Here is a 22,310-nt window from a genome sequence, read left to right on the forward strand (position 1 = left end):
ACTGTTTCAAACTAACAAAAAAAAAATGTTTTTAAAAATATTTTTTAGAAACGTCTGTGTAGATCCCAATAACTTATTGATGCAGTGCGGGTTAGAGGGCGGCTCACACTCACAAGGGCCATGACAGCAAAGTAAAAATTAAACATTTGAATGAATTTTAATAGCAAGAACTACATGCACTTTTTAATTTTGCTTGACAGTCTTCATGCCCCATTAGTGGGGAATGGGTCAGCGTCAAACATTGCCTGAAACTGTGCAAGAAAAATGCTCTGCTAAATCTGAAACAATCTGCTGCCGACTGTGAGGGAATCTGCAAGAGGGTTCACGCATGGTGGGGAAAAAAAAGAAGCAATTCGTTGGAAGAAAACAGGATTTGGGGAACCAAAAGTTGCTTCTCTTTTTGGACAATCTCGCTATTGCTTTGCACATTTCATTTCCAGAAAGACCTAATTGCTGGAGAAATATCTTTCTTATGAATAATTAATATGTGGTTTTTTTGGTCTAGTTTCTAGTACAGTTGGAGTAAGACAAAACTAACTTACAAGTAACTTTTCAGCAAGATATGCAGTTGTTTTAAGTAAATAATTCCTTAATATTGATGGAAAAGTGCTCGTTCCACTGGCATATATTTTAGGTTTTTCCTGTTGTTTAAGTTTCACAGTTTCATTAAACACAGGTTTGGTTTGAACCATAAATAGTTGGAACATATTTTATATGAATTGGTGATTTCGATGATCTATTGATTACTTGTTTCTCAGTTGGTGATTTTATGTATTTTTTTTATATTTGTGTTTCACGATAAAGCACTTTGAACTGCCTTATCGCTGAAATATGCTTAATTGATTGATTGATCATCTACCAGTGGAACTAGGACTTTTTCCATCAATATTACAGAATTACTTGAGAGGTTAGTTTTGTATTATTTCAAATGCACTAAGGTATTTTCATCAGAAACTAGATAAACAGTGGTAAGATTTTGTGTTTTTGCAGCTGTAGTGGAAAATCCAGTTCTTGTATCGCCCTCTAGTTAGCCTAGTTTTTCTTCTTCATCTTTTCATTATTATTATTATTATTATTTATTTTTTTTACAGGGCTGTTAACCGTTTATGATTCACCGCATTCAAACTTCATCTCCTCACATTTGACACCTGGTGTTATACAAAAACAAAGGTGTGGGGAATATCTGCATCACGGCACGCTACGGCTGCTATGTAGGTGCCAGTTCAGCCATTGTTATGCTCTGCAGCGGCCCGCTCTGTGGTGCGGTGTGAGGCACTCCCATCAATTTTTACATGAAAGATTTCCTGCAGTGAAAGAGAAACGTTGGGACACCTCTTGTGACGTTCACTGAGCTGCATAGCGGAGGAGCAAGTATGTGCGCTTGCTGTTCCTCGTAACTGGAATTGCTGACTTGGTGAGTGAGAAAGAAGCCTGGAAGTGTTGACACAACTCGGCGCTGATGTAAGACGTCCAAAGGGTGTCACTGAGTCACGCATTATCTTCTCGAAGGTTGCAAATCAGAGTGCGTTTTTACGTTTTTTTTTTTTTTTTTTTTTGTGTGTGTGTGTGTTTGTTGGGCACGGTGGCTTGGATTGTTACAAAAAAGGTATCAAACCAAGCATGCTGTGTTTGTTGAGTGTGTGTGTTTTTTTTCTGTCCTCCCACAGACGCTTGAAAATAACCACATTACAGAGCACCAGCTGCACTTCAGCTTTCTGAGCTTCATGGCAATGTCTGAAGGGGGGGAAAAAAGAGAAGATAAATAAGGTAATTATCCCTGGAAACATTTAAAGAAAAAGCTCAATTATATTTTTGGATTTAGAAAAAAGCAAAAGGAGCTAACTAATGCTAACACAGTTAGCTCTGTTCTTTCTGACGTGCAAACAAACGCTAATATAGACCTGTTTCGATAGTTTGTTGTATTAGATGTGATTTTCTGCAGTGATCTTTTGAGAAATTTAGATTTTTCATGCTACATGTCCAACTTGTTACATTTAGGTGCTTGATAACTCAGCAGATTATCATTTTAACATCTTTAGGATTTTATGATTTCCACATATTAATTAATACAACTGTGATTTCTGTTTATCAGACGAAGGTTTTAACTTATTTTCTTTGTTTTTATTGTTGCTATGTATAAGAAACGTATTTATGAGTTACTTGATGTACATTTTTGTTTTAATTTTGTTTTACAAATTAATTTACCGTGATTTGTCTATTTTTTCCTAAATTTACTCAGCAAGTCAGCAGTTTCCAATACGCATGTGAGGAAAATGAATCAACCACCTTTTGATTTTATACTGAACAAGAAATACCTGCCTCTGTACTTGTGCCAGTCTTTCATTTCTTCACTGTAATAGCCGACTGTATCTTCAGACTATGGTAAAGAGGCTGCACTCTACCGCAACCAATGTCAAATTGATTTTTGATCAAATGTAAAGATCAAAACAAAATTATAACGAATGGACAGTAAACATTTAGTTGACAGTCGTACCAAAAAGGCAACATTTGCATTTTAACAATTGTTTATCATTATTTGCACTTCTTCCATCCACTCAACTTTCTATGAACTACCAGCTATCTTTTCTGGCTTGCTGCCCACTAGGAGGATGTCAATGAGTATCTCCTGAAAATCTGTCAAGTTAGTCACATTATGCCAGTAATATGTCCATTAGATAACAATTTTAGATTAAAAATTCATATTATTTGATTGCCGTTATTTTGGGTTTTCATTATCTCTCAGCCGTAACCTTAAAAAATAGAATGAATTTCATTTTATTTGTTATAAATCTATGAGTTTCAATTTCTGAAACGAGTGACAAAAAATATTAAACTTTTTCACAATACTCAGATGTTTTCATGTCTACCTGTATCTAACAATTAGTACACAATTATTAGCCAAGTCTTATTCTCGAGGATTATTTTTATTAATCACCAACTAGATGCGACGTTTTTGTGACTGTGTCCACGTAAAGGGCTTTGTGAAATCTGTTGAGATAAAAATATTTTATACCTGATTTAGACATATATAGGTTCCTTTTTTTAACTTTATCCTTTCTTGATAAACACTTGCCTGTATTCCCTTGATATTTTAGACACAAGCTGTTCCGCCACACCGTTATTTATGGCTAAACTCCTTTTAAAGCAGCAGCAGTGCTTCAGGGAGCTGCACCTTGCTGCTCCCCATTGCTTCCATGTGTACTTGTGAAGTTTCAGCGCTCATGATTGTACGCTATTGATCCTGTGGTGATAGTGGGAGTGAAAATTAGAGCAGCTTTGGCTCTGTCACTGGGCCGACGAAGACAGCACTCCTTCCCTCCCTTCCCAGCTGAATAATCTTCTTACTCACCGGATGTGATTCACCTATCTCGCTCTGTTGGAAGAGCGCTGTGTTGTCTAAATGTTTGCTTGATAACGTTGTGTAGTGTTTGGAAAGTTCTGTGCCTGCTGGATAAATAACTTCTTCTGAGTTTCAGCCTTCTGTGCCGTCCTCGCTGAATGTGAGCAGAAATACGTTGGCCGGGGAAGTTTATGACTTTTGAGGTCAAACAGCTCAAACTAGACTTCTGGCTAATTTGTTGTGGTTCGTTTTATGCATCTCAGGACTTGTCTACTAAATTTTTTATGTTGGAGTGATTAGTTGAAATAAATGAATAAATAATTTTGGCTCTACAGAATTGTTTCCTTTTGAGTTGATTCATGTGAAAGTACTGCAACATTATCACAGGACTCATCATTAGTGAAATATTTCAGTGTTCTTTAAATTTTACTTCAATTTTACAGACGAGAAAAAATGAGTAACTCTTTAGAAATATTCACACATTGATGCCTAAAGTGAAAGTGATTTTATTGTGTTTAAACACTGACTGAAGATGCGGCTCGAATTTCAGAAGTAAAAATCACTGCAGTAAGGAGAATTTTGCACATATTTTTTCATACTTTTAAGACACATTGAGTGGATTGCATTGAAGTTCGCTGACACAACATGCTAATTTCATCAGAACTGGTAACGTTTGAACATTGAGAAAAACTTGTAAGGCCTCAACTCTGACATATTTCAGCCTTTGACCCGTTTGATTCACGTTGTTTTCCTTATGCTCTCGTTCAGGTCGTTGACGCGCCTTTTTTTTAAAAAACAAACTGTTCATGACCTGATATGGTTTGGAAAAGTTACATGATAATAATTGAAAATGTTAGGACACATGTCTCATGAAGCTTTAAAATAACCAAAGTAAAGTTATTGTCTTTTATCAGGTTGTGACTGGCTGTAAGGGTTGAATGTGGCTGATTCTATTCAGAATGTTTTAGCCAATATTTTATGTGTTTTGCTGAAAAATGATATTCAAACCAAACAGGAAGTGAAGCCTTAATAGTGACCAGTACTGAGGCAACAGTACGTTTGCCAGTTTGCCGTTTTCTCTGTGTACTTCATGTTTCCCACTGATGCAGAGAGGCTTTCTGAGCAGGCTTTGTTTAGCGAGGGACGATGGGCTTACACTAACCCACTTAGCCGATGTTTGGAGCCTCCCCCCCCCACATCACGGTTTCTGTTCCACTCTTTACTCTTCATTCTTCTCATGCTGCCTTGATGTCACTGGTAAATTATCCTCTCCCTCTGCTGCCCTCTCTTCAAACTCCCCCGCTCATATCTTCCCTTGCTCTCTCTTTCCCTCTTCACGCTCCTTCGCTCCATGAGAGGGGAACTTCCATTCTAGCTTTTACCCAGGAACAGGCTTTCACTGTGGAAAAACAGCCACATTATATGACCGGGACGGGATGTCTCTTCAGAAATAGTTCAAGTAAAAGGATATTTTTCTTTTTAAAGGGGCAGTATTATGTAATATGTTTTTTTTTTTTTTTTCAAGAACATACCTGGAGTGTTGCTTTGGTTCTTTGGATTTGTAAAACGCTTGAGTGAACCAAGCGCTGCCTTTGAGGACACAGCTCCACCTCGGAGCTCCATTTTCCAAGCCGAGCCCCTCTTCCCTGCGACTCCCCCACTCTGCTCCTTCAGACTAGCGGCAGCAGCAGTTAGCAAACAGCTGGTGGAACTGCGCATCTGCTGAGCTCATTATACGAGCTATTTCTCAGTCCAGTGCCCTGACGAATGTTTGTGAACGCTTGATAGATTAATGTTGAAAAGAGTGTCGAAATTACAAAGTCAAATTTCTTTTCAGTCATGTTTTATATTTATAGCATTTTTATAACAACTAAACTGAAGGTAGCACAATTACTTGATTGTGCTATAAAACGATACTATGTGGCTGGAAAACGTAATATCGTTCCTTTAAGTAAAGTTTCTAGCGATGTATGCTGCATTTTTCAGCTTGCATGAGATTTTTTTCTAACTGCCAATAGTGGTGTTAATTTACCTAAAACCTTTCCACAGCACAGCACGTCTATTTTTAAACATAATTTCCAAATACATCTAAAATGATCATTTCTTACAGTCAGGCACCCACATTCGACGGTCCATATAAATGTCTCCAACACGGAAAGCAAATGTGCACATCGGTCCGACTCTTCCTCTCATCTGCTCCTGAAAGACGGCAGCTATAATTGGCCACCTATCAGCCGTAATGGACAGACAACACACGTAGGCTGGAGCTCAGTCACACGCTTGAATACACTCGCACACACTCTCAGGAAACACAGCACGAGTCATCATATTCAAAGCAGATAGAAATAGACACAGACTACATGAGGTAACCACAGTGGCGTAAGCAATACCATTACCTCAACAAAGATCTTGACCAGCAACCTACTACTGTGTGTGTGGCTGTGGGAGCCTCCGTGAAGGGCCAAAGATGTTCTTTTTTTCCAGGAAACGGACTCAGGCTTTTCATGAGGTATGCCTGGAACTTACACAATCCTTGCAGAGTCCTTCCTCTCCTCCTTTTTTGTGTGTGTGTCTGTGTATCTGGAAGTCTTGAGGAGTTTTATGTGTCTCCGTGAAAACTTGGGAGCGCTCCTGGCCGCAGCTGTGGAAATGCTTCGCTGGCCCACTCCACACAGTGGGGATAGCGGTGGAGACCCTGCGCAAATGAGTGTTTGGGTGGAGGGCCCAAACGGTTTAACTGAGAAAAAAAATGAGCAAAAGAAAAAAAAAAAAAAGCAGAAAGTGGGATTGCTTAATCTTAATGCAAGCTGTTCTTTCTACTCCCTTTAGTTCAACGTATGCTTTCCTGGTCAAAATGTTCATTTTTTGGTGCTGATGGATCACAATTACTAGGCAGAGCTTCAAAATGCAGAAAGAAGAAACAAGAGCGAGTGGGAAATAAAGTATGCAAATTGTTGAAAACTGCATTTAAAATCAGGCGAGCTGTTAAACAGCCGGGCAAAACTTTAAGGCCGTAGCCTTATGGTTCTGAATCTGTACAGAAATTTGTCTTTCCTGTCATTTTTTCATGTTTTCTACCTTTAAACCTGGCAAGATTGTTGAGATGCACAAGCAAGGCCTCTCGCGCGGCGCTTTCACAGAAATGATTGGACTAGTTTCCAAAAATATCTTTAGAGCGACCAAAAATGAAAGAAAAAAAAGTCCTGTACATGATTCCAATCAATTAGGTTCATGAAGATGCAAGAAAATCCTCAATCCAAATTCTTAAACACTGAAGATTGAAGAAATTGAACTTGATGTGTGGTTGTGAATAATTTTCCTACAACCTGGATACCAACCAGCATCACAAGAAACCAGTACTTGCAATTTTCTTCCCAGCTTTAAAGTTTTGATGAGGAAAACATGAGAGTGATTCATGTTTTAAACTCTCGTTACTCGAGTTGCTAAACCAAATGTGGCGGACTTGCCTCTTGCTATGAAGTCACACCACTTTACAGAGGCTACATTCACACAGCTGACGAATGCGACGCTAATCAGATTTTTCTCCTTTTTTTTGCCCATAAGTGAGCCATATAATAACCTTCTGAACGGCCCAGTTCAGATCTTTTCACTCCCCCCAAAAAATCCGATTTGTGCCACTTCCATTTGCGGTACTGAACCGGACACACATCCAATTGTTTTCCAAGCCTCCGCAGTCTGAACGATCACGTCGCATTTTATCTGATTTATGTCAATGACGCAAGACATGCATCGTAATTCTGCATCAGAAGAAGCCAGGCAGAAAATCCGGACATAAACAAAGGCTGAAAATGATGAAATCAAGAAAGAAGTTTGTGTCAGTCAAGCTCATCACAATCCAAACAGACTTCTCCGCAGAAGTTGCAGTCGATGCTCCAAAAAGGCAGTCGGTGTTGTGTTTTTTTTTAATTTTATTCTATTTTATTTTTTTATTTACTTCCTTTATGTTGTTACAGTCTTGTGCGTGTCAGCTCCCATTGATGAATGCATTTAAAATAGATCCACAGACGGCTGCAACCATTTCTGTAAACATTGCATCAAGACATTTTACATTGTTACTGTAATTTCTGGACTATTGAGAGCACCTAAATATAAGCTGCATCCACTAACTTCGAAAAGAAATAAAAATATGGTGTCCAGATATTTCCAAATAAAGATTTCTTTTTTTAAATTTTTTAAAATGAATTATATACTGATACTGGTAACATACATGAACATGTAACATAAATGCTTTTCTGAAAAGTGCCTACCAGTAAAAGTCATTGTTTGCTATCTTTACCTTCCTCCTGCACATTAAAACCACTAAACTCATCTTCTTCAGTATTGGGATCGAAGAGCCTTACACACACACACACACACACACACACACACACACACACATCTTCAGGGTCTCTTTAGGCGTTGCTTTCATCTTGAAGCAAATTCGCTCTTGAGCTTGAGCCGTCCCCTTCGCCAGGCAGCAGTCCAGCTTTTTGAAACCCACCGTATATATTGGCTGCATCTCAGTGTTCAAAGCGTGTAAAAACTTGACTGTCCTCAATGTGTTTTGTTCAATTTACTTCTCGAACCAGTGTGACAGGAACAGCGCGAGAAAGAACAAAACTGTGGGAATATTTTGTCCTGAGTGACGAATTATGACACCAGCCATTGATCTGAACAATGTGCAGCTTAGGAAATTGATAAATCACTAATCCTGGTCTGTGTTCTCAAGCCGGTTTGCCAAGCGCTGTCAAAAGGTCTTTTCAGTAGAAATGTTCTGCGAATACAAACCAATCTTTTAAGTTCCCAGTCTCTGCCTCTCAGGAAGCGACCAGTTGATTACCTCAGTGAAAATCAGCCCAATCATCTGGTCTTGGAATTACATCACACAAAGTTGGTGTGAGTGTTGGAAGCTCAGTGGTCTTGTTATTAATCCAGTTATAATGCTTCCAGGATATATATATATATATATATATATATATATATATATATTTTTTTTTTTTTGCAGGAACACGGTCAATAAAACCTGGATTGATTTAGTTATTAAGTTTTGCGAAGCGAAGCTGGGAAATTCAACAAAAGCCACTTTTTACTTTATGAGCGAGCATGCAGAAAAATCTGAGTGTGATTTACTTTCAAGCTTTTACCATATTATATATTTTTAGAGAGTTTATGGTTGTTGTGTAATATTTACACTGTTCCCACAAAACATGACACATTATGAGAAGACAGACAATAGGGCACAACTCACTGTTTCGGTTTTTTGTTTTTAGATCTGCACAGAATTTGCATCGAATCTTGTGACAAATCATGTGCCACAAACCCACTAAAATTCAATTTTTTTTTCTGTGAACTTTAAATTTCTCCTTTTGCTTTATGAAGCGTGAAACCTTTGAAGTTTACAAACTTACTTTCAGAAGAAGCAGCTCGTACATTTGGCTATGCCAACATGCAGATCTATTTTTTTTTTTCTTGCGTGCTGACAGGGACTGTCCTTACTTTGCATCGTGGGAAGCCCCGTTTGGAGCAGTGTCCTGGTGAGGATTTGCATGCTGAGTGCTGACTGCAGGCTGTGGTAACTGTTCTCTGGAACAGCCCGCCTGATTTAACTCTGATCTGCCACTCTTCTTGACGCTAATGCTCTAATAGGTGATTAGCTGTCAGAAGCCCTTGTGTTCTGCTTTTGATTTTCATGTTACATTGGACAGGCATGCACCCCGTGAGGCCGCATGCGTGTGCGTGCACGGATGTGTGTTTTACTTGTAGTAGGAACTGTTTGGGATTCTGTGCCGTGGAATGTCTGGGCAAGATTCCCTGTTTTCCCCAGTGGAACAGGCCATTCACATGCAGCTATCGGTACGCAGACTGAACACCCAGTGCTGCGGGCCTGAAAATATGTGTCCACTTCCATGGGCTAAAAGCGGCTCCATGAGATCTTGGCTCATCAGTTTAACATCTGATCAACAGGAAGCAATCAAATCAGATCAGGTGTGCCTCTTCCCTGTATGCTCAATCTGATTTCTGGGTTCTTTGCTCTCGTTTTCTCTTTTTATTTTCTTTTTTCCTCCCTCTTCCTTCTCACTGTAACTCCAGTTTGACCCCGTGACTCATCTCTCCCACACTGACCACACCATTGCTGTCTATCTTACACAGACGCAGTGCTGACCTAGACCCTCATAGGCACACTCCCACACTTTCACGCACACGCACACACACACACACACACACACACTCACGCCATTGCGTCACTCTCCTGTGGTGTGGCAAGTTACTACAGGGCAGCTGTTTCTCCTTAACTGCGCTGGATGTCAGAGCTTTGTTGTGTGTGATTGACTGACGTCTGGCAGCATTTCACATATGTGGGTGATGTTGTGCAGGACCTCGTTACTCTTTGTGTCGAGGACAGTCATAATCGGAGTCGTCAGATGTGACCTCTTACCCTTCTGTGACACACTGACAAGAAGGTTACAAATTAAAAAAGAAAAACAAGTACAACATTGCATTTAAATATGGCCAGTGTACGCCACACATTGCGTACACTGGCACTGATTCTGCAAATCTTTAGTGTTTTACAGGAAAGAGGCAGCATGATTTCCTCAAAAAAAAATTTCACTATTTGTCGCCGTCATGATATGGTGACAGAGAAGCTTCATAATAGCCTACTCTGACTCAGTGGATCCGTGCTAATGGCTGCTTTCTTAGAACAAGAAGGTGCTGGATCCAAACCCTGGAGGCAACAGACTGTTAAATGTGGAGTTTCTTTTCTCTTCTCCCCACAAGCACAGGATTTCTGCAGGTGCTCCAATACGAAAACAGGTTAGGTTAAAGTAGCGTGTGATTGAATAGTTGTGTGTTTTTGATGGACTGGTGACCTGTTCCAGTCGAACCCCGCCTGCTGCTCCCTGACTGCAACGCGAGCTCCTCCCATTAACTCTGCACTGGACAAAATGGTTACAGAAAGTTACTGAGTAGATGTAGGTTTCGTTTGATCCCTGTTACCTAAAAAGAATAAAACAAAACACAAATATATTCATTAAAACAAGACGACGCCTTAAGAGAGAGGTCACTATTGAAACGAGACGCTTACAAGGTTGTGAACCGCAATAAGTGAATGAGTGGCATTCATTGTTTCTGTATGTCTTTAAATGAAGAACCTTGTTCTGCTGGGGGATTTCAACGCTCACATGGGCGGTGAGAGCTGGAGGGGTGTGGTTGGGAGGACGAGCCACCCTGATCTAAACCGGAGTGGTGTTCTGTTATTGGATTTGTGTCCTCATCATGGATTGTCCATAACGAACATCTTGTTCAAGCAGGGTATTCATATGTGCCACCAGGACATCCTGGCCACCGTTCTACTTTGTTTTCCTCTCATCTGATCTGTGGCCGCATGTCTTGGGCTCTTGGGTGAAGAGAGGGGCAGAGCTGTCCACCATGACTCCAACGTACCGCCGGAGGGGCGAGGGGAATCACATCCTTGGCAGTGGCGAAGGCCCGGGTAGGTGGGTGGGTCCCAAGCCGCCCCCTGACGAGATGCCGCCCTGGACAGTTGGAGCTGCAGGTTGCAGATCCTGTCCTAAACCATGCCTTGATGCATTAGCTGCAGGGTTGTTGTCCTGCTCGAAGATGATCCTGTGACTCAGTCTCAACTCTTTTGCAACCCATAGCTGGTTTTCTACCAGAATTATTCTGCATTTAGCTCTATCAGTCTGTCCCGAAACTTTGACCAGCATCTCTGTTCCTGTTGATGAAAACAATTGTGATCATGTTGCAGAATTATTCTCTGTACTCTGCCTAGCTTGATTGTCCCATCTTCTAAATGTCATGTCAAACTCTAAATGGGACTTTTTGTGGATTTCTTTTTGTCACCCTTTCACATAGAAGGCCGTATTTGTGGCATAAATGACTAATAGTTGTCCTGTCAATAGATTCATGATGCGATCAAAGTCATTTGCAAGTCCAGTTTGATATAGTCCAAGTTTAAATGTACTGTATTCTTATGCAAACCTAAAACAACGTATTTATTAAACTCTTTTAAGAATCTAAATTTGGTTCTTAGGATGCTTAACATCCTAAATTAAAATTACAAGAAATGTTTTAAAAGTTGGCAGTAAAAACATTTTTCATAAAAATAAAATATCAGGCAGAATTAAATTCATGTAAGAAATAAATGAATAAAAATAATACTTGTCAAATTTGTCTAACTTAACTTGGAAATTTTTCTTTACCCTGGATTAAAATTTTCCCTAGTTTGTGTGTGTGTGTGTGTGTGCGTGTGTGTCCAGTCATGGTCACCATGGAGAAGTCCTACTAAGAATCGTCATGACAACTCCAGCCATCGACAACTGTGTTATAAGCCAAAACACGTAACCGTCTCCTACGCATCAGCACCGTTCACACATACGCTGATCCACACACACAACAGACGCCCACACGCACGACGACGTATATGACAGATTTTAAACCCAAGTGTCAAAATAGAGTTACTTGTTTATGAGATAAAATTAGGAGGGTGTTTATCTTGCACAGATGGATGGTAGAGATGACAAGTCCTGAAGTGCTGCTACTTTTAAATCTGTCAAAGTTTGTCTCATTGGAAAAGAGGAATAAAGACTTGTTTCCATCTCAAAAAGATGCTGAAAAAATGAATTTCTCGTGAGCAGGTATTTTAAAAAATATTGAGTCTCAACATCAAAACACGCCTTGTTGAAATAAAAGTGCCAGCAGCAAGAGTCTGCGCCTGATAAAGCCTCCGGGATTCTCGCCGCCAGCTCACAGCTTGCCCTAATCACCTCTTACAACAAACACACACACACACACGCACACACTGCACAACCACAACCTAATGGTCAAGAAAGAAGGAACCTCCTCCGCTCCTGTTTCTGACCCATTTTTACGTGCAGGCTGCTGTCGAACAGCCCTGCCGTGCAGCCCTCCTTGTTTCCACTGAGGTGGAAAATGCTGGTGAAGTGGAGAAGAGAGGGGTGTGGGAAGGCAGGGGCCGCGGCAGATGAGCTTCAGGGCGGAGGAAAGTATCAGGATGAGTGAGTGCGTCCATTAACTCCCCCAGAGGTGTGCCGCGGGGGGCTGAGGGATTTGCCCCTGCACTTGTGCTAAGTGTGTTTGCTTATGAGTGTGTTTGGTCATGTGTTAGTGGAAAGGTGGAGTTCTGGTTAAGAAACATCTGATCTCACTTTCCATCTCGTCTCCAGCGTCCAAAACATCAGAAAACCCTTCCAGTGAACTTCTTCCTTTTCTTTTCTGAAGCTACTCAGAGAGATATCGACTGTCTCCAGTTTGCTTATTGAAAGTATTTTAAGTTTTTTTAGCTCTGGTTGTAATTTTATGTAGTGAGGTTGAGTTAAAAGTTTTAGTTTTTGTTTTTCAATTGATATTTCTGTTTTTCAGCACATTTAAAATACTGCAAATCCTGGTTACTCTGTTTTTCTGTTTGTGGTTCATGTGTCCTCCTCTACTCTTGTTGCTTCTGCAGCTACTTCCTGTTGCTGCAAGTCAAGATTTTGTTCATTAAAGGCAGATTAAATACATTCCTTACTTGAAAAAATCTACTAGCCTCCTTTATAGATTTCTTTGGCTTTTTTGACACTCTTAACCGTTTCCTATTATTACATGAATTTTAATATCAGAAAAATCTAACCAAAGTGTGTTCAAATAGAAAGGAGAAAACGTGAAACAGTGATGCAGGTTTCACAGGGCAGTGGGCCTAACAAAATTACTCCAGGAAAGTAAATTTTCTTAAGTAAATTTAATTTACAACTCATAATAGTACAACTAGAAACAGACTTGAGAAAATGGCATTTATGGGAGTTACATGATGAAAAGTTCCTGCTCCCATTTAAAGGCCTTTACATATCCAACTTTTAGCACTTAGTTGAATCACTACATGTCCCATAATGCATCAGGATAGTTCAGATTGTTGGACCCTTCAAACCTAAAAACATTTAGTAACCACTGCTTTTTTCACTGAACATTTTGCTGAAAAATACAGTACCTATGGATCAATTTTCCAGCCCTTCTAAGTTTGTGGCACTGTTAAAAATAGCAAGTCATTTTCCAGAGTCGGAGTGAGATAGCTGCTTCATTTAGTCAGAGTTTAATCATCATGGAGATATGCAGCTCGGAAATGGAGCTGTTTGGAAAACTCCTCATTTGTTGATACGTTCAAAGTGCTTGTGGGGAACGCCGGTCACTTGAGAAAAACCAAACTGCCGCCTAAAACCCTCGATGTGTGTGACGTACTTACTATTTTTAAAACGTGTTTCCTAATTCAGCTGGTTTTGATTTTTTTGGTATTACTCATAGTGTGTAGGGCTGGAGAGGGTGTGGAGTGTCTTCTGGCAGTGACCGAAGGAGAGACCCAATCCAAGTACTTATTAGACCAACCCTGTCCAGGATTACGAAGGCATGTGGAAAATAAATGAATGGGTGCTTATAGTTATACTTTGTGACACAGATTCCTTTATTGCAAACAAATATATCAAATTTCACTTTAAAAAACCCTACATTTTAAAATCAGTGACCTTGTGGTGACTACAGTGCTTTGCAAAAGTATTCACATACATGTTTTTTTTTTACATTACAGTCACAAGCTTCAGTGCATTATAAATGATACATCACCACAGATGTGAGCTCTTCATGAAACGCCGCGTTCTGTGTATGTTGATATTCAGTCCCCCTTAACTCAGATGCTCCTAAATCAAATCCACAGCAAAGGATAATAAAGTTGTTCTGGTCAGATTTGGCATCATTTGACATGCTATGCAGTATTTGCAGTGTTTTGCTATATTTCATCATCCTGAACACACAATTCCTGTGGTGAAACATGGAGGTGGCAGCATAATGCTTTGGGGATGGTTTTCTACAGCAGGACTGTGGAAGCTAGTCAGAGTTGATAGGAAGATGAATGCAGCTAAATAGACGACAACGCTGGAAGAAATCCAGATAAAAACTGTGGAGGATGTTTACTTCCAGCAGGAAAACAACTCTGAACACACACTGAAAGTACTCAAGTGTAGAATGGCCCAGTCAAAGCCTAGACCTAAATTCAATTGAGAATCCACAAAACTGATTTCCACAAATGCTCAATTACTCAATTTGACTGTGTGCAACTTAGCAGAGCCAAGAAAATGCTTAAAAACTTTAATTATCTTGATGTACAAAGCTGTGATAGATTTACCCCCAGAGGCTTTCGGCTGCAATAACAGCAAAAAAAAAAAAAAAAGAAAAAAGATGCTTCTGCAAACTTATTGGCCTGAACACAAATGCTCATAACCCTTTCCTCCCACAACTAACTACTGCTTTGTGTTGGTCTGCTACATAAAATCCACATAAAACCCAATGCAGTGTGTGGTTACAATGTGACAAAACATAAAAAAGGAAGAGCTGTGACTGAGGCACAGCAGGGCTTCCAGCTAATAGATCAATGGTGAGAAATGAGCAAACGGATTTGAAATTTCTCGTGGCTTCTTTCAAATGCACCTTCATAATATGGCATGGAGCTTTAATTGTTCAGTGGTGGTTTGTGGTGATTTCAGTCAGTTTTCTGTGAAAACGAAGCAGGACAACTCACTGGGGTGCAACACCTGCATGGTGTTTCACCTTGTTTCACAAGAAAGAGGCCAGCTCTGTCGATACTCACACAGTCCTGTGGGAACCGAGGTCAGAACTACAGGCCTGGGATCCACGGCAAATCTCGCCACTTTTTCCTCTGAACCCTCTGGTCACAGAGTCAGCGGGTTTGTGGTCCACTGATCAAGGTAGCGACACCACCCACTTGAGTCTCACTTACCGGTTTCGTCCTGCTACCATGTGATGTAAATGGAAGTGAAAAAGGACACCCACTCACCTCTTTAGTGCCATGACAATCATATGACATCAGTTTTGCAATGACAAAGCGTTATTATCACCTGTGCAGTCCTGCTGGGCATTTCACACCGCAGTCAGATGGGCTGATTGAGGCGGGAGCTGGTGTGTGTGTGTGTGTTTTTTTTTTTTTTTTGAAAGTTGGTGTGGGAGCGTGTGTGTGCAGATAAAGTCAGAGCGATGATGTTGTCACACTCGCTTGTCTACCGGAACCAAAATTTGTCGTTCCACCACAAGAGTGGAAACCAGTGGAAGCTCGTCGGCTGCAGCCCTCGCCGCGTTTTTTCGAGATCCGCAAAGAGTCGTCTTGAGCTTCGTTTGCGCGTTGCATCACATCCACAACTGGAAGACGGCGTGGGCGCTTGTGGCAAGGAAGTGTGCACTTTCACTGGCTCCTCTGGTGTGCATGTGTGTGAATGTTGTCAGTGTACTAATCCTGGAAAGAGAAGTGAGGCACTTCTGCTGTTTGCTAAGAATAGTCTGCAGTTTGCATCACTTCCTTTTTCTGATACATCATACATGCACACACACAAGGTTGAACAATTTCCTTATCTGGCTTGATGTGGCAAGCATGTTCTAGGTGTATGTGTGTATCTGTATCTGTGTGTGTGTGTGGAAAGCGGCTTAATGTAATGGTACAACGTGTGGGCTGGGAAACAGCTGGCGACTCTAGTTAACGCACATGGCTTCATTAAGTGCAGCGATGAGGCTTACTGTACGTCCGTCCTGTTGTACTCTGCTCAGGCATAGATACATGTGTTTGTGTGTGTGTGTGTGTGTGTGTGTGCGTGTGTGTGTGTCAATGTGTGTGCGAGTTACAGAGAAAGAGTGAGAGTTGGAAAGAGATGCCTCACCACGTGACGCAAGTCTCTGGTGTTTTCCAAACCAAGGAAGTGGAACCAGCAGTGACGAGGATGTGATGTCATTATCAGGCTTTCTTTCTAAATCAACCTCATGTTTCAAGATGCTTTTTTATTTCTTTTATTTTACTCACTTTCCTTTTGTCTGTTTTCATGTTTCCGTCCGTCTTTGTGTTTGTCCCTGTGTGTCTTTGCACATGTCTGCTCTCCTTCTGCTATCGCTCCTCATCTATTGCTTCTCTTCATGTTACGCTGCAGGAGAGTGGGCGTTTGCTGCTCTTTTTTTTTATGAATGGGCCGTGTTGTTTACTCTCTGACAAAGCTATTTCTGTCAGCTCTGATGATGAACACATACAGTGTGACCACACCAACTTCCTCTTCGTTTACTCTCCGTCCGCTGATTGGCTGAGCCTCTCCTCTCAATGGCAACGGTTTTGAGGTTGAGAGAGTGTGTGTTTTTTAGTTGTGCATGCGTATGCGCATGTGGGCCAGAGTGTTGAGGGGTCTCTGTGGGCTTCCTTTTTAGTGATAACTGATAAAAACATCCTGTTTCCAAGAGAGAGGCAATCTTCGTTCTGTTTTTTTTTTTTTTCTTTTTCCAAATGATGTCAGCACAGCCCACGCCATAAAGGACAAATTTATATTTCAGAGTGTGACTGAAGAGGTGTCGCAGCTGTCAGTGCAATGCTTTTTGTGAGAAGGGAACTGATATCTCCATCTAAATAACTAAGAAGACATTAGAGAACAAACTTTGTTTTACTTTTACAAATCTTAACGAATTCTTTTTTTTTTTTTAAGTTTAAACATTTTGTTTATTAAAGATAGTTTTGAGCTGGAAAAGTTAAACCTTTCCTAAACATCAACCCTCCTTCAGGACTCTTTCTCGGTTTTTGTGTTTTTATGAGATTTTCTTTCAAGCAAATTTTGCTTTCTTGATTTGTACCCCCAAAAAAGAGATGCATTTATCTCTAACTTGAAAGTGAGAATAAAAATTACTACAGTACAAAATATTTTCCAGCAAAGACATGAGGCCATTTTTGATGGCAAACCCAAAATGCAATATTTAATTTTTTTTGGGTTAAAACAAACAAACAAAAAAATGATCTTGTCACAAATCTTGTATTCGGCCAGTCTAAAAACAAAATGCACTTTTAAAAAGCTAATTTACTTTTTCAGTGGTTTATTCCAAACCAATCTTGCCTTATGTGAAATTATAACTGGTCTCCTTATTGAATTGTGAATTTAAATTTACACAGTTTTGGTTCAGTTTCCATATCCATGTTATTATAACCAAGAAATAACTTAAATACAACACGAAGGAGGCAAAGAGATCTGAAAAAGCAACATGTAAATCTCTAATCTAAAGAAATCCTGAGAAATCAACAAAGCACTGCAGGGTTCAGTGAAGGTCAGTGCTCATGACTGAATGGAAGAGAGGACAAGAACTGAATCTGAAGTTTGCAAAAAATGGCTTGGTGATCCTTAAGACTAAAATATGCTGCAGATGGTGAAACAAAAGTAGAATATCAACAGTCAAACATGGTGAAGGAAGTAATTCAGAATCTGGAAACTTGTCTCAACCAGAGCAACAGTGAGTTTTTCTCTCTAGCAGAATATTCTGAAGGATCTGATTAAGACATTGTGATGTGACTTTGAACAGGAAGGTTCGTGCTCAAAGTCGCCTAAATGTGACTGAGTTGAAGCAGAGTGGACGGCAATGTGAAACAGTCAGTTATTGAAGATGCTCAAGAAAGGCACAAATAATAAGGCAGCATTACTTTGGTTGATCCGAGGTTGATCTGAATTGTTTTTTTTTTTCTCCTGATAAAAGATATTATTTTAATTCTGATTTTTTGTACATAGTCAGATTAGATTTGTCTGATATTACAATTTGTTTGAATTTTGTGACAAAAAAGGATAAAAAGAGGAAATCTGTTAGGGAAATAAATACGTTTTCACTGTAACTCGCTTAAGGCTGAGCAGAGGTTTTGCGTTGTGCAGCTCTTACCTGGGGATGTTTGTGGCAGTGGTCGAGACGGGCTGAGGTTAACGTGTGAAAACCTGGGGCCTCTCAGATATTACAGGCTGAGTATTTTAGAAGTGGTGGTGAAGCTCCCATCAAATGAGACCAATAAAAGGTAACAGCTGAAATATTTTGGCATCATCCTCACCGTTTTATAGTTTTATTAGACTGACATCTATGGTCTGTGGTGACGAGCAACATGCTTTCTAAACGACATAAACACGCACACTTTCAGAACAACTGATCCTACCCAAAACCCATTTAAAACTGCTTTATTTCCTAAATTTAATAATTAAATCAAACAAACTATAGTTTCATAATCTTTTCAAATAAACCCTCTAGTTTTGTTTCCCGCTGGGTTCACTCCTTTCTTTTGCTGAATTTCAGTATTGATGTCTTCGTCCAGCCTCTCCGCGCGCTTGTGTGTTTACGGGAATCTGAATTTGTGTGTTTGAACCGCGCTGAGGACATCCAGTTTGAGTGCTTCTCCTCCACTGCTCTTTCCGGTTGAGGAACAGAAGTTTTTCTGTCGATGGGGCTTATGGATCAGCACATTCAGCGGCTCTAACCCCCCCTCCCCACTCTCTCGCCCACACATGCAAACGCAGGAACAAAGTACTGTAGATCCAGACTTTTTTGTTTTGTAGTCAGATGACAGAAAAGAGGCCTTTTACTTTAAAAAAAAAATGTAAAAGCAATTAAGAAAAAATCCTAATGTTAACAGCAACGTCTTGTGTTCTTTCACCTCAGAGCACACACAGAACCATAAAACACATTAATCGTTAGTATTTAAATACTGGCACCGCTTTGGGCAGGAGACACTTTTAAAACCATCTTCTATGCAAAGTTTTATGGCTTTTAAAAATTTCTGCCATTAAATGCTTATAATTTATTGTGCAGAATAAGTGCAGAATTTCACACTGGACACTTTTATGTCTGAAAACGTCAAGTTTCCTGTGAGCTGAATAAAAATGCGCTTTAAGGGGCTTCAGATGCACATGAGAAAACAGTTTGTGGATTAAATGCATAAAACCAATTATCGCTGTGTTTCATCACATGATGTAGGTTTTTGGAGAAATTCATTTCGACATAATATAAATGAATGAACAAGTTCTGAAACTTTTTGTAAGATTGAAACTTTTTGTAAAGCAGGTCATATTTATAATAAATTAAGACTCACCCACATTCCTTCACACATGAAATTGCACTGAGGTGTTTCACATCCGGTGCAGACAAGGAGATGATCCTTACTCAGTGTTTTTGAGGAGGTTTGCAGCATTTAAACCTCAGACATTTTCTTTGCTGTGCTCCTGACTGTTGAAGTGAGACTGATCGCCACAGTGAGAAAGGAAGAGCTGATTATTTCTTAATAAGAAGAACTTAATATTTACTGGGTTCTTCTAAATTTTCTAAAGTCCTGCTTTTCACTTCACGCATGTTTAATTAGTTCTAGTTTTTCTCGTTTGATTCGGTTGGAGAAGATCTTGAGATCTGCGTGAGTTTCAGACAATAACCTGAAGGACGATGAAAAGCAGAACCTCAACATGCTCATAAAATTACTCTCAGTTACGCAGGCCTGCAGAGAAAACCTGCTCACGAGTTTGAAAACATGTGGAATATAAATACACAACTTATGCAAAAGCTGAAAGATGGCACAGATAAAAGCAAAAGTGTTTCCGGACACAATTGTTGGAAAAAGTCAAATGTGAAAACAACAGGAACGTGGCTGTTTATGTTCCTGGAGACACACAAACACGGTCTCTGTTTTCACGTGTGTTGCTGAGCAAACAACTATTTGCATCTTTTTTGGGTATTTTTACTCCATGTGTTAAATTTATGACACCTTTTTATAACTCAAAGGGTTTTTTTTAGCTCATAGCATTGTTGTCTATTTGCATGTTTTTCTATTTCTGTACGTTGAGCTACTTTTTCTTTTTACCCACACGGCTTTGGGTTTTAAATTTATACCAGCAAAATCTTTTTCCTGAACGGAGAATCAAATATTTGTTCCACCATGATGGCAACAGAAAATGTTTGCGGTTTGTAATTATTTATTCATAAAACCAATGTAGTTCTCACGATAAACTGTAGGCTTTGCTGCTAAGACAAACAACAACTGCGCAACAGAATGAAACTGTAAAAACATATTTGCTCTCATTAATTTACTCTGTTTCCCTTGTTTCTCTTGAAGTTTTCAGATCAACAGACAATTGCTTAAAGTAGATAACTTGAATAAATTCATATTTTCCTGAAAAAAATAATGCGATCCAAACGAAGCAAGCCTTAGCGGAAAGTACAATTGACCCTGCTGTTAAATCTTACATGAAGTGTGATTAACAATCCGTTTTAGTTCAGTTTGGTTCCCACAGAAAGTTCTCATTACTGACAGACCTATCAAATAAACAAACCAGGCTAATGCAGTTCAAAAAGCAGCAGTTTATGTTAAATTACACAAAATTTAACATAAAGTCAAACATGAACGTGGTACAACCTGCTGTAGAATAGTGATGTACCCTTAAATCTTGCTCTCAAAATCCTGAAAGACAAAATCCGGCCTTCAGTTTATGACCTTTAAGTTCTGCAGCAGGACAATGACTCCAGGAAGTTCACCTCTGAATAACTAAAAATAACACAAAGCAAGCAAATGAAAGTTGCTGAGTGACCTAGTCAAAGTTTGGATCTGATTGAAGATGCTGCGGCTTAGTCTTAATCTAGCAACGTCACTCAATTAAAATATAAAATATGTTTGCCAAAATGTATCCACAGCCATGGAAGATACTTTGTTGTACTTTTGGCTTGTAGTTTGCAAGTCTGTGCTGTAACAAAACGAACCTGATGATACATTTTCTTCAGTTGGAGATAAATCGGATCATCTATTCCAATGCGTAAAAGCAACAACAAAGATGGCTCCCAAAGTCGTAACTCTGAAAGTAGGAGTTCTTTCAGAAAAAAATCAGAGTTCAGGATCGAGTATTACTCTGTTCATAAACTGCAAAAACATAAAATCTTACCCAGTATTTTTTGTCTAATTTCCAGTGCACTAGAGTTAAGACAAAATTAACTTACAAGTAACTTTTTAGCAGGATACAGGAGCTTGATCTAAGTCAATAACCCTTGAATTTTGATGAAAAATGACTGGTTAAACTGGCAGATTATTTCACTTATAACTTGGGAAAATATCTTGTCATAAGTCAAATAATCCTTTTAGGTTAGTTTTGTCTTATGTTTTTGCAGCGTAAACTGCATTAAACCAGCAGCACTTGCTTCCCTGTGTCTTTGCTCCAGGCATGCAGTGATGTCGTGTGTGTGTGTGTGCGTGTGTGTGTGTGTGTGTGTGTGCGTGTGTGTGTGTTGCTGATGGAATCCTCTACTCCATGCTGCCGTGCGAGAAGGAAAATGCCAGTCATCAGCTCACAATGACGAACAGAGGACTGTCTCCGAGAGTGACGTCACAAATACGTCCAACTCCGGAAGCTTTACTGTTCACACCTGGGTCACTGTAATCCAGGGAAACCCTCTCCTTCCCTCCCTCACACACACACACGCACACACTGCCACAATCTCTAATCCAATTAGGACAGTAGTTAGTGGCTGCCTGGCTCAGGCCTCCTCAGACGCACGTTGATCCAATTATCACCGGATGGATTGGCTGGGCAATCCCTGTGCTTCCCAGCTCAAAGGTGCTTAAATGGCACTGTGCCACCGCATCAGGAGGACACCACATACGCACAAAGGATTCCCCCTGCTATTTTCACAGACGTACATGCCAGTCGTGCAGTGAGTCAACAAAAGAAGAGGAAGAAGCCACGAGGTGACTTCTGCTCAGTCAGCAGAGTTGCAGAGATTGAACAGAAATACCAGAGCTCAGCTGGAGTTGGAGATTTCTTCCCCCCCTGCCCCCACAATGACAAGCCAGGAACGGTCCAAGACAAGCGCAGACGAATGGAAATCATCGAGAGGAATTAAAAAAACAAAACAAAATAAAACAAAACAAAACAAAAAAAACAAAACAAGGTTGGATGACCTTGGGCTGCTGCGTATTAGGCTCGGAGCAAGCACTCGTTTTTAAAGTGCTAGAAGAGCATTGATATGATTTGTGGTGGGCGAGTGAGTGTGTATGTGTGTCTTTCATGAGAGGCTCTTCATTAAACAACAACCCAGAACGAGGCGCACTCCAAACGAGGCCACAAGTCCGTTCAGAGGCTCTTAC

At 40.1% G+C, this 22,310-nt stretch overlaps 1 long non-coding RNA gene across 2 annotated transcripts in view; it reads left to right on the forward strand.

The window, feature by feature from the left end:
• Positions 1-1,113: 1,113 nt before the first annotated feature.
• LOC107836694 (uncharacterized) overlaps positions 1,114-22,310 on the forward strand; it is a 56,088-nt gene continuing 34,891 nt past the window's right edge. For both annotated transcript variants that reach the window (XR_001662638.1, XR_001662637.1), the window contains exons 1-2: positions 1,114-1,414; positions 1,668-1,767. This is a non-coding gene — a long non-coding RNA (uncharacterized LOC107836694). The remainder of the gene's footprint in view (positions 1,415-1,667; positions 1,768-22,310) is intronic.

This window comes from Poecilia formosa, unplaced genomic scaffold (genome assembly GCF_000485575.1).
Source record: "Poecilia formosa unplaced genomic scaffold, Poecilia_formosa-5.1.2 Scaffold77, whole genome shotgun sequence".
NCBI lineage: Eukaryota > Metazoa > Chordata > Actinopteri > Cyprinodontiformes > Poeciliidae > Poecilia > Poecilia formosa.